Raw genomic sequence first — 12,993 nt, 5'->3', positions numbered from 1 at the left:
TTAACAAGGTATGCTAATTCCCTGTCAGAAATATGAACGTCCACCTTTGTCTTCTAATAAAAAGATCTGACTTTATTGAAACCTACTTTTTACTCCCTAAGAAAACAATTTTTTTATTATATTTACTAGCTTCTTGATTTTCCTCTAAGACATTAATGAACAATATTTATAAGATTTACCTGTTATGGTTAAAAGAGGCAGAGTCAGAATGTTAAGACTTAGTAGATCTGATGGTGCATGGCACAAACAAGAGACACCCCAAATAATTTCAAATATTTTAAGACTAGAAATTAGGTTTTTTACCACGTGTAAGGGTGGAAGATAAGCTTCCACCTATAGGTGGAATTTCATAAGTGTGAGTGGTGAGCAGTTGCATTGTAAATCACTTGCTTTGTGAATGTGTATATTTATATTATTGTTATTGTTATTATTATTATTATTATCCATTTCTTTTCTGTTTTTGTTTGTTTGTTTGTTTGTTTTTCTGTTTTTAAGTCAACCCATGAGTTCTATCTTTTTTTTTTTTTTTTTTTTTTTTTTTTTCCAGTTCTCTCCCACCTCCTAGTGCAGGGGGAGTGAGCAAATGACTGCGGTGTTTAGCTGCCTGTTGGGTTAAATCACAACATTGGCTCAGTTACTTTCTTCTGAACCTCACATTGGTAAGCATTGACTTGTCTACTAAAAACAACAAAAGGAATGTATTAATTACCTATTATGTGCATTTGTTCAGGATATAATTGTTATTAAAAATATGCATGCTCTCTACTATCTATTGAAGAAAAAAAAGTCCAAAACCAGATTGAAATGAGAAGGAAAAGAAGGGTATTTTTCTGTGCCAGGTTTGAATGATATGTAAGGCAATGCTATTCAAAGTGCCAGCAGCATATGCCAGCTTCAATTAGAACGCAAAAGGAAAATCTGTTGCTAAAATATAACAGCACACTTTGAGGATCTTATATATGCTTATTCTGAATGTAGAGGGATGAATATCCTTACAAAATTCTAAGTTTTGACATTTCATTGAAGCTGTTGTTAAGTATTGGCCTTATTGTAGGATCCTCTGATGAAATACTGTGGCCCGTGCTTTACAGAAGTTCAGAATAGATTATCATAATGATCATTTCTGGCCTAAGAACCTTTCTGTCTAAGAAAGTATTCATTAAAGTTATTACATCTTGTCCTTCTGTGTCACCTTTCCCAGACAACTGCCTGCAGCAAGAATGAGATGGCTGCATTTTAAGTAAATATCCAAGTGGGCTACTGTGCTCCCTGCCACCCTGCCATGCTGGAAAGACAGGGAAGTGCAAAATGCTTTGCTCCAGAGAGTCTGAGGTTGGCCCGTATGACATAGCCTGAATCACACCAGGAAAAGAAGGTTTCTGCTGTTCTTCCCAGTTCTGTTAGTCGGCTCCCATAGTGTTCGTAAAACACATCATGGTGTGATCTACAGGATAAACTGGTGTATGACAGTCTCACATGAAACCCTTGAGCTGCTTTTTCAGCCAAGTACAGTTCAGAATCCTTTATTCTATGAGCCCCTCACTTCCTTTGTTGTTTTTTTTTTTCCTTTTTTTTTTTTTTTCCTTTTTGCTGCAATTGGTCATGAACCACAACCCACGCCTTTGAAGATTTACTCTTTCACAGTCCCAATGTACTGAATAGAGTAGGCTTGGAATAAGCTCAAAGTTCTTATTTATGATCAGTACCTGCTACCCATGATACTTTCTAGGAAAAAGTTTGGCTGGTCTCCATAGCCCCTGTAAGTTACAGTGACTGACAGCTATCATGGACTGCAGTCCATTATGGAGTCTATAATAAATAGAAGTCCATCTTAAACATAGATCTTTTATTTTCCAATCACATGGAGAAGAAGGTGATCAGGAATAGTCTGCATGGGGAAGTCAGGAATAGTCTGTATGGGGAAGTCAGGAATAGTCTGCATGGGGAAGTCATGCTTGACCAGCATGATAGCCTTCTATGATGGAATGACTAGCCAAGTAGATGATGGGAGAGCAGTGGATGTTGTCTTGATTTCAATAAGGCTTTTAACACTGTCTCCCATAACATATGCATAAGCAAGTTCAGGAAATGTGGGGTGGATAAGTGGCCACTGAGGTGGTTTGCAAAGTGGGTGGATGGTAGAGCTTGGAGGGTTGTGATCAGCAGTGCTGTCTAGTTGGAAGCCTGTAGCTAGTGGTGTCCTCCAGGGGTCAGTACTGGGTCCAGTCCTATTCAGTTTATTCATCAGTGGACCTGGATGATGTGTCAGAGGGCCCCCTCAGCAAGTTTGCGGATGACACAAAAATGAGAAGAGTGGCTGATACCCCTGAGGGCTGTGCTACCGTTCAGAGAAACCTGGACAGGCTGGAGAGTTGGGCAGTGAGGAACCCCTTGAAATTCAACAAAGACAAATGCAAGGTCCTGTGCCTAGAGAGGAATAACCCCATGCCCACTACGGACTGGGGGCTGACCTGCTGGAGCGCAGCTTTGTAGAGAAGGACCTGGGGGTCCTGGTGGACAGCAGGTTAACCATGAGCTAGCAATGTGCCCTTGTGGCCGAGAAGGCCATTGAAGTGTATTAGTCAGAGTGTTGCCAGCAGGTCAAGGCAAGTGATCCTCCCCTTCTACTCAGCCCTGGTAAGGCCACACTTGTATCCAGTTCTAGGCTCCCCAGTATAATAGGGATGTGGAGCTCCTGGAGCAAGTCCAGCAAAGGGGCGAAGGGCTACAAAGATGATTAGGGTACTGGAGCACCTGTCACAGAAGGAGAGGCTGAGAGAGCTGGGCCTGTTTAGTCTGGACAAGAGAAGACTGAAGGGGGATCTTCTCAATTTATACAAATATCTGAGGGGAGGGTGTCAAGAAGATGGGGCTGGACTCTTTTCAGTGGTGTCCAATGACAGGACAAGAGGCAATAGACACAAACTGAAACACAGGAAGTTCCAGCTGAATATGAGAAAACATTTATTTACTGTAAGGGAGAGAGAGCACTGGAGCAGGTTGCCCAGAGAGGTTATGGAGTCCCCTTCTTTGAAGAAGGAGAAGTTGCAATCTTGTGTAATGTACTCCAGGAGTCCCTGCTTGGCAACAGTGTTGGACCAGATGATCTCCAGAAGTCCCTTCCAATTTCAACCCTTCTGTAATGCTGTGATTCTATGATTCTGTCATTTCTTGTAAAATACACACTAGCCAATTACAGCTTTCTCTATGGTACAGTTAAATTATGTGTTGGCTTTATAGTTATTCCAAGGTTAGGATTCTGTTCCAGAATTTCAGCATCTTTTTCACTTAGCTCTACTTGGCCACAGTCAGAAGTAGCTACAAATGCAAAGAAAGAACCAGATCCTGTTTCTAACATCAATGTCAACTTCTGAGACAAAATTCCTACTTCACTGACTACTAGGGTTTGCACCTTCTCACCTTTATCTTGCCTTCCATACTGCTGCCTTCCTGACAGATCTCATCTGTTAGAAACAGACCAAAAGAGCCTCAGAGGTGAAATAGAGAGGGATGTTCTGGTCTCTTCTCCCTGGTAACCAATAAGATGTGTGGCAATGGCAAAAAGGACTAGGGGAGGTTCATACTAGTTATTAAGGAAAATTTATCACAGAATCACAGAATCTCTAGGTTGGAAGAGACCTCAAGATCATCGAGCCCAACCTCTGACCTAACACTAACAGTCCCCACTAAACCATATCCCTAAGTTCTACATCTAAACGTCTTTTGAAGACTTCCAGGGATGGTGACTCAACCACCTCCCTGGGCAGCCTGTTCCAATGTCTAACAACCCTTTCAGTAAAGAAATTCTTCCTAACATCTAACCTAAAACTCCCCTGGCGCAACTTTAGCCCATTCCCCCTCGTCCTGTCACCAGGCACATGGGAGAACAGGCCAACCCCCATCTCGCTAGAGCCTCCTTTAATATACTTATACAGAGTGATAAGGTCACCCCTGAGCCTCCTTTTCTCTAGGCTGAACAAGCCCAGCTCCTTCAGCCGCTCCTCATAGGACTTGCTCTCCAGGCCCCTCACCAGCTTCGTCGCCCTTCTCTGGACCCGCTCAAGCACCTCGATGTCCTTCTTGTAGCGAGGGGCCCAGAACTGAACACAGTACTCGAGGTGCGGCCTCACCAGAGCCGAGTACAGGGGGACGATCACCTCCCTAGCCCTGCTGGTCACAGTGTTTCTGATACAAGCCAGGACGCCGTTGGCCTTCTTGGCCACCTGAGCACACTGCTGGCTCATATTCAGCCGACTGTCCACCATCACTCCCAGGTCCTTCTCTGCCTGGCAGCTCTCCAGCCATTCCTCTCCCAGCCTGTAGCTCTTCTTGGGGTTATTGCGCCCCAGGTGCAGGACCCGGCACTTGGCCTTGTTAAACTTCATACAGTTGACCTCAGCCCATCGGTGCAGCCTATCCAGATCCTCCTGCAGAGCCTTCCTACCCTCAAGCAGATCGACACACGCACCTAGCTTGGTGTCATCTGCAAACTTACTGAGGGTGCACTCAATGCCCTCATCCAGATCATTGATGAAGATGTTAAAGAGGACCGGCCCCAGTACCGAGCCCTGGGGGACGCCACTAGTGACTGGCCTCCAACTGGACTTGGCTCCATTTACCACAACTCTCTGGGCCCGGCTATCCAGCCAGTTTCTAACCCAACGAAGCGTGCGCCAGTCCAAGCCAAGAGCAGCCAGTTTCTTGAGGAGAATGCTGTGGGAAACGGTGTCAAAAGCCTTGCTGAAGTCAAGGTAGACCACATCCACAGCCTTTCCCTCGTCCACCCAGCGCGTCACTTTGTTGTAGAAGGAGATCAGGTTCGTCAAGCAGGATCTGCCTTCCATAAACCCATGCTGACTGGGCCTGATCGCCTGCTTGCCCTTCAAGTGCCGCATGATGACTCCCAAGAGGATCTGCTCCATGAGCTTCCCTGGTACTGAGGTCAAACTGACCGGCCTGTAGTTCCCCGGGTCTGCCCTCCGGCCCTTCTTGTAGATGGGCGTCACGTTTGCTAGCCGCCAGTCAGCTGGGACCTCCCCCGATAGCCAGGACTGCTGATAAATGATGGATAGGGGCTTGGCCAGCTCCTCTGCCAGTTCTCTCAGTACTCTTGGGTGGATCCCATCCGGCCCCATCGACTTGTGCACATCCAAGTGCCGTAGCAGGTCACCAACCAGTTCTTCGTGGATGGTGAGGGCCACATCCTGCTCCCCGTCCCCTTCCACCAGTTCTGGGTACTGGGTATCCAGAGAGCAACCGGTTTTACCACTAAAGACTGAGGCAAAGAAGGCATTGAGCACCTCCGCCTTTTCCTCATCTCTTGTAACTAAGTTTCCCCCCGCATCCAGTAAGGGATGGAGATTCTCCTTAGTCCTCCTTTTTGTGTTGATGTATTTATAAAAGCGTTTTTTGTTATCTTTAACGGCAGTAGCCAGCTTGAGCTCCAGATGAGCTTTGGCCTTCCTAATTTTGTCCCTGCACAGCCTCGCTACATCCTTATAGTCCTCCCTAGTGGCCTGCCCAATTTTCCAAAGATTATAAACCCTCTTTTTCCTCCTAAGCTCAAGCCACAATTCTCTGTTGAGCCAGGCTGGTCGTCTTCCCCGCTGGCTCATCTTTGGGCACATGGGGATAGACCGCTCCTGTGCCATTAGGATTTGCCTCTTGAATAGCACCCAGCCTTCCTGAACCCCTCTGCCCTTCAGAACCGCCTCCCATGGGACTCCACCAACCAGTGTCCTGAGCAGCCTAAAGTCAGCCCTCCGAAAGTCCAATACAGTGGTTTTACTGGTTCCCTTCCTGGCCCCGCCAAGAATAGAGAACTCCACCATTTCGTGGTCACTCTGCCCAAGACTGTTCCCGACAATCACATCCTCCACCAGTCCTTCTCTGTTTGTGAAGAGAAGGTCTAGCAGGGCACCACCCCTGATAGGTTCACTAATCAGCTGCGTCAGGAAGCTATCTTCCACTTTCTCCAGAAACCTCCTAGACTGCTTCCTCTGGGCTGTGTTGTGCTTCCAGGATATGTCAGGGAAGTTGAAGTCCCCCACGAGTACAAGCGCCGACGATTTCGCAACTTCTGTCAGCTGCCTTTATTTACCATGAGAGAGGTCAAACACTGTAACAGGCTTCCTAGGAAGATTGTTGATGCCCTGTGCCTGTCAGTGCTCAAGACACTTTTGGATAATTCCCTAATTAAAATGCTTTAACTTTTGGTTAGCCCTGAAGAGGTCAGGCAGTTGAACTCAATGATCATTGTAAGTCCCTTCCAACTGAACTATTTATTCTAGTCTAGTCTAGTCTAATCTGCTCCCTTCTTCTGATTTTTCCACCTCTAACCTCTTCGCTGCATGCTGTAGTATTTCCTGATCTCCTTCATACTGTCCCAGACACTCTATTCTCTTCCTCTTCTTTTTATTCTATTTTCCTCAGCATCATTCCTGTCTTTTCCCACTCAATATAAGCATACTTTAGTCATTCACATCTCTATAAACTGCATTTTTTCCATAGCCATCTTCAGTTGTTGATCCTTTCCATCACTAACTCATTTTCTTACTGTCCCATCTTAGATCATCTTCAATCTGTCTTGTCTATCTTGAAAGCTAGATAAACATGAGCTCTTACTAACCTCTCCATGTCAAATCCCAGGATTCTACCTTTCCATTCTGGCATAGGTGATCACGTTCCTTCCTTGTCTTCTGTTGCTTTCACCTCTCCAGCTTCTCCCTTTACCTCTCCAACAGTTTCTGGACAGTTGGCCTTTGCTGATTCTCTTATTTTCCCTCCATCTTTCCATGGATTCACAAAGTAATAAAATTCAAAACACAACTTTCTTATATTAAGCATTTATTTGTCAATTTGAGCAGAATAATAGCACATCTTTTTTCTTGAGCTAAAAACATTAAGTTCTTGTCAGAATGCATGAAATTCTCCCTTCCCCCCGCCCCCCCCTATTTTTGTCCAGTTCTGTGATACACTTTTTCTATCTTTACACTTTTCTGTGTACATTTAGAAGGCTTCTGTTAACAACTGGTAAATCTCAATAACACTTCTCTGTGTCTCAGTTAATACAAAAGTATTTTGTTAACTGTTGAATTGTTCCAGTGCAGTCTACTGTCTTGAGACAGTGCAACTTAGAAACTGTGGTCATTAAGACAAAGCAAAAACAACTTCTTCATCTTTGACATGAGTCAAAATATACCCTCCCTCCTACAGAAAGAATGCTCCCTTGATAGCCAGTCCTTTTATAACTAAAGTCCTTTTATAACTAAAGAATACAGAAAAACAAGGCAAAATGCCATTTGTTTTTAAAAGGTCCCAGAGTAATAAAAGTTGTCTTTGTTATCACCTTCCTGTGCAATATAGGGAAATTTTCAGAAGGTTACCACCATTTACTCTTAATAATTAAAAAATCTACAAGATAAAAGTCGTGTTTTTAGTAAGTTGTTATATTTTTTCTCCTGAAAAAGTTTTTAAATGTTTCAGGTGTCTGGACTTTTGTTTCTAAGACTTTGTTTTAGCACAAAATTACTGTTATCATTCTGATCCTGATGAGCAGAGCCTCATACTTACCTGCTAACCTTCCAAGCACAGCTTAACAATCTACTGAGTATTACATATGAGAAAAATGTTAGTGGGAGTAAAAACAGAACCTAGATATTCCTGCCTGAATATACACTTGAATATCTTTAGCTAGAGTTCACTTGAAAAACTCAGTAAAATATGATTTAGAGTGAAAAATGGGATATGAAGCTATCTCACTCCCAGATCTCTGATAGACATAGAAGACAAAGCTTTTTGGATTATTGCTTTTCCACACACAGCCTTAACATCTATTGAGCAGAAGCTGCGTTACCCGATCTATGGAAAAATAGATGTGGTCTTTGTTAGTCTATCTTCTTTCTCTCTGTGTGAGTAGTTGTAGTACTTTTCCACCTTTCACCCATGCAGAAGCTAGAGAATGAATACAGGCACACACACAAAAAAAAAAAAAAAAAAAAAAAAAAAAAAAAAAAAAAGAGAGAGAGAAAAAAAACACCAGAGAGAACAGAGAGGATAATGGAAATGAATTTCCCTTGAAGGGCCTTTGGGCCTTTCCCTTTCCCTTGAAGGGCTCCTCTGTAGCCCTTCAATATCTTCTCTCCAGCTGCAGGGCTTTTGCCTAGGAAGGCAGAATAGAGGTTGCAACAGAGGGAGAAATTGCCCCAGTAACATTATACCAAACCACACATTAAAATATCAGTCATCAGTTGTCTGAAAGGTACAAAATTTTGAATTTTGAATAATTAAGAAAAAAACATCTGTTTTGGACCAGGATAAATTGTCCCATTTATAAGTAAGAAAAGCACTTTATGATTTAAAGCGTTTTAAATGTTTTTTATTAGAGATAACTTTATAAGAAGAGCACAGATAATTTTATGTACCTTTAGGTGCTGGGTGCCCCAAGCAGTGTAGCTTCAAACAGGGCTCCCACCCACATGCACTATGCCATGCAGACCCCATGCATAGTAGAGATACTCTTTCTACATGGCACAGAATTGTATTTTTAGAATATTGCTCTATAAAGGTTACGGAATTCTACAAAATCAACCAAATGTCATAGGAAATCATGCTGTAGCACCAGGATGATTCTCAGGGTTTAGGATGATTATTTTTATTCACACTCTGATAGACTGCTCTGCAGCCAAGAGACAGTATGTTAGAAAACTATGAAGATGGACATAAATAAGCCAACAGAATGCACATGTGTGTCACGCTATGTCCTAATACCACAAAATATTTTGCCCGAATTAGACACAATTAGAAATTCTGTTAGGACAGAAGACAGCACAGTGAAGCAGTGTTGTCAAAGTTAGCAGATATCCTTCTAGTATTTATTTCACATGAATTAAAGCTGTTAATCCTTCCCTTTTGGGAACATCTAATTTTCCCAGAAAAAAAAAAAAAGGATGGGGGGGGGGGGGGGGGAGGGAAGGCATGGGCAAGAAACAGTCAGTTGTCTAAGTCCTTTAATAAGGGTTACTGAGCTACATTGTTAAAAGACTACAGTGACTTACTCTCTTCCAGAAGAAAATATGTGGGATGAATTAAGACACTCCCTCGCTGAAGTGGCTTCAAGGACAGAACACTTTTGTGTCATTCATACTGAACACTGAGTGGAAATTTAACCTACCACTTTTTTCTTTAAATTTGTAAGTAAATTTCCATCATGTTTTTGGTTACGAGAAATAAAAGAAGCAATTTGGAGATGCTCAATGAAGTGAAGTTTGCCACAAAACATCAGAAGTCTCTCTACATTTGCTCTACATTGTTATGAGAGGGGAGTGGGCAGTTAGTTCATCAGCAGGCTCAGTACTAAGAGAAGGAAGGTGATGGAGGCCATAGACAGAAAAAGCCAGTGAAATAGAAATAGCCTTTGAACACATTAAAAACTAACAGTTTTATAGTTCTTAGGGAACAAACAAACAAACAAGCAAACTATCTTTTCATAAAATACGAGGGGAAGCAATGGGGAGAAAAAGGTTTATTGCAATTATTGTTTTAATATTAAATGCTCAAAAAATAAAAGAGTAATGAAATACCAGAAAATAAATATGAGTAGCAACCTAAATTTGACACTGCAATCAGTATGTAAATAAATTTTAACCTAATGAAAGCTTTTGAAATTTCAAAGAGAATCCAGGCTGAGTAGAAACACAAAAAATAGGTTTGAAAATTTTAATGAAAAAAAAACTTCTGGAAAAAATATCAGTGGGTTGACCGAAATATTTTATTAAAATAATATATAATATATTTTTTCATTTCTCACTTTCTTTCTGTTTTTAAACAAGAATAGTTTAGAACCAAATAAAAACCTAAAACTAAAAAAAAAAAAAAAATGAGTGAAGACACTGAAATTTCATGATTTAAATATAGTTTTCATCTGCAGCTTAGCAGCTTGTTTAATAAATAAATAAATAAATAAATAAATTTTATGATTCAGACATATACTTCTTTTTTTTTTTACAGGTTGAAATGCATCCTATACCATGAAGTTGAGGTCCAGAATGATTCGAGCAGAATATTTTTGTATAAATCAAATTACTTCAATAGACAGCACACTGAAATGAAAATAGAAAAATACACTTTTTAAAGGCCAGAGGGCTGTGAAAACTATTAGCTCTTTTTTGAAGGTGACTTTCAATAAAAGAACCATGTCATAAGCAACAGGAGAGATCCTGCCATTTGTTGTAATTTTGCTATAGTCCATTTCCATTGACAACTCAGTAATATAAAATTCATTATAAACCTACTATAATGTACAAGCTAAATCACAGAAATATTTAAACATCACAGAAAAGAACCACCTGTATTAATTAAAATAGGAAAATCAGATAGGGACAGAATATGTATACAGAAAACACAGAACAGTGGTCATTGATTTTAGTGATCAAAGGAAAAATCGATAGATTAATGCATTTTATTCTCAGAGATAAAAAACATTTTGTGAGTCTTCCATTTAATAATAGTGCTCTAAAATCCAAGGGCCACCAATATAAATGACCTTTTCTTTCCAAAGAAATGATTAAAAATGGGTCTGTGGATTGTAAAGATCATCCATCTGAACTTCATTTCATCTGCTATCATGCTGTCGTGTCATATCCTACACATGGTAGGAAAAAAAAAAAAAAACCATGAAAAAAAAATTCTTTTTATGGTAGAAAAAAAAAAAAAAAAACATGAAAAAAATCAAAAACGTTTAGTTCTGCCTGTGTTCTGCCTTGCATGTGCAGAGTTAGGATGACATATTCCTGAGGACTGTGGGCTATTTTATATGAGCTAAGTGAAGAAGTCTTCTAGATATAGCATAGTATTGCCATCATCTTGTCTGAATCAGGAAAGTGATACTTTCATCCATATATCCTGTTTTTCTAGCCCTATTTCCTTTCATAAGCCTGTAATTCATATAAATAAGGAGATGAAAAGGACAATGTTATTTTTAAATGATGCTAAATATATTCATCAACAACTCTCATTGGTGTCTCTTTTTCTGTACATCCTCAGAAGATCACAAGTAGCACACAGAGCAAGTGATATGGAATCTTGCTGGGGAAAATTGTGTCAAAATTTGGCTCTTATAAGTGTTAAAATATTATTACATTGCTAATGTATACATCTAACTTCACACTTTTTAGAGTGCTTTAGGATATATATGAAGGCAACATTTAGAGTAGGAAAGGAAATCCAAGCCTAAATATTAGGCTATCCAACATGAATATAGATTTTGGAAGTAAATATTTTCATTCCTTTTCTGTTCAAATGATACATCTTTCCAACTAACATCCTGTGAGGTTAATTATATTCCTGGTGAAACAAAAGCATAAATATTACAGGTAAATTCACAAAATAATAGAGGACTGTCATGTACTGGGTTCTCTGTGAAGTACCCTGTGGGCTGGGTGATCCATTCTATATTATCTTCTCAACTAAGCATTGGAAGAAAAAAGAGATGAACTTACTAGAACCTTAAGTCAATGCTGCCTAAAGGTCAATGACTAGGAAAGAAAGAGAAACTGTAAAAAATAACATAGAAGGACTGAACCAATAATATTAAAGGAGTAAAATGGATACATCTGCTTAAAGTAGAAGCTTTTAAGTGAAAAATATGAAGTCATCCCAGACTAGAATCAAAGAAAAATTTCCTTTGATGTGTAACATTTCAGAGGTAGGGAGATATTTAGAAAACATTAGTACTGAAAAAACAGGGGTCAGATATAACAATGAATGGAAGAATTTGTGAAAGAACATGCAATGAAGACCAATTTAATTCTGGGCTGCTTAAAGAAAACCCTGCTACCATGATTCCTGCATGAAGGTAGTTCATACTGACTACAGAGCACCACAAAAGCACTAGGAAGCCATACCAGTACAAACAGCAGGCATGATATAACTGTGATTAAAAAAATGAAAGAAAACATTTAGTCCATGTATCATGCTGAATTGAATAGTGAAACAGAGGCTTGGAAGAGCACATATGTGAGGGGGAAAAATAAAATAAAAAAAAAATCCCTTTTAGTAGGTCCTCCAGCTACTTCTTAACATCTCTGGGCAGGGTTGTCCTTTCTATGTGTAGCTTTATAATTATATTTTCTCCTGGTTTTGGTTCTTAAAGTCAGTCTTCCTAACAGTTCAAGTTTGTTCAATGAAGAAAGAATATCCCCCTGTTCCACTATTATTTCCATATTTTTCACCTTTTTATTAATTTTCAAAGTGTTATTTTCAAAATTTTCCTTTTACACATAATATTACTTCAAAATCTGCTGGAAAGGAGGTATGCTATGTGTGCTTTCACTCCTATTTGGAATGAAAGTAAGAGAGAACTACATTGGCTTTAGTCATTAAGCTGTATTAGGATCTGAAGTAACCATCTGACCAAGTGATCCATAGTTTCAACCACTGAAAACAAGGGTGAACAAATCAATAGAAGTTGGAGTTCTCAAAAAAAATAAATATGAAGAATAAAAAATAACAGAGGGAGACTGTTATAATCATAAACTTTTTCTTTATTTCTTTCTTTGATTTCACAGGTATTTTTCTTTCTAAACTGAAGTGGTGGAGGTAATGACATACTTGATGTGTGACTTCAGAAGCCATTGCATTCAGATTCAGAAAGCAAATATTCAGTGTTGATGAGAAAATAACCTCTTTTCTTTTGACTAGCTGTCATTGGATGACTTCACAAATTTTATCACAAGAGGAGCTGCATGAAAGATAGAAGACTTCAATTTGCCAATAATTAATATATTTGGAAATATGGCTTAATTCCAGATGGAAAGGAAACTGAAGTTTTCAAAATTAGATCTGAAAAAAAGTCTGGAAGAGGCAGGACAGAAAAGGGATACATTTTTCTAGTCATTACAATAATTTTATTTCAGTGTTCAACTTTGAAATTTAAAATTGTTATAAAAATGAAACAGGATTTTAAAATGAAAACAGTCTAGTAAAACAATAACC

At 39.8% G+C, this 12,993-nt stretch overlaps 1 long non-coding RNA gene across 1 annotated transcript; it reads left to right on the top strand.

The window, feature by feature from the left end:
• Positions 1-544: 544 nt before the first annotated feature.
• Positions 545-11,014, top strand: LOC119716174 (uncharacterized). The gene is made up of 3 exons (XR_005263951.2): positions 545-659; positions 9,067-9,191; positions 10,009-11,014. It is a non-coding gene; the product is annotated as an uncharacterized lncRNA (long non-coding RNA).
• Positions 11,015-12,993: the final 1,979 nt, after the last annotated feature.

This window comes from Anas platyrhynchos, chromosome 2 (assembly GCF_047663525.1).
Source record: "Anas platyrhynchos isolate ZD024472 breed Pekin duck chromosome 2, IASCAAS_PekinDuck_T2T, whole genome shotgun sequence".
Lineage (NCBI taxonomy): Eukaryota > Metazoa > Chordata > Aves > Anseriformes > Anatidae > Anas > Anas platyrhynchos.
Note: the sequence above shows the minus strand (reverse complement) of the source record. Positions and strands in the feature narration are given on the sequence as shown.